Genomic DNA, 455 nt, shown 5'->3' with positions numbered 1-455 from the left:
GATTCATGACTTTGAGAGGGTGGTCTGTAGGATGCTATAAACTGAAAAGCAGTCTTGCCCACTGTTAGTTGCACATGGATCGGCTCCGATACTTTGTGCACAGCCACTAACCTGGAGGTGTGGATATTCTTGATAAATATGGAAACTCCCCCTCCTTTTGTGGTTCAGTCCGGGTTTTGGGGCCGAAAAGCATGATATGAGGTATAACCTGGTAGTGCTGGGGTGCTCTCTGGAGCCTTGAACCAGGTTTCTGTCACTACACATATATCGATGTTCTTCATACTAAGGAGAGCTTCGAGTGCATGCATCTTGAGGTTAAGACTTCTGGCGTTTAGCAGCATTACCCTTAGTTTCTTGTTCCTTGTGCTGTCTATGGAGGTGGGTTTGACTTTTGAGCCTTGCCTAAAAAGGCACTATGGAGGTGGCAAGAGCCTTTGCCCAAATAATTTTAAAAA

This window comes from Protopterus annectens, chromosome 8.part0 (assembly GCF_019279795.1).
Source record: "Protopterus annectens isolate FY-2018-M chromosome 8.part0, PAN1.0, whole genome shotgun sequence".
In the NCBI taxonomy this organism is placed as follows: Eukaryota; Metazoa; Chordata; order Ceratodontiformes; family Protopteridae; genus Protopterus; species Protopterus annectens.
The sequence above is the reverse complement of the archived record's forward strand: the minus strand, read 5'-3'. Positions refer to the sequence as shown.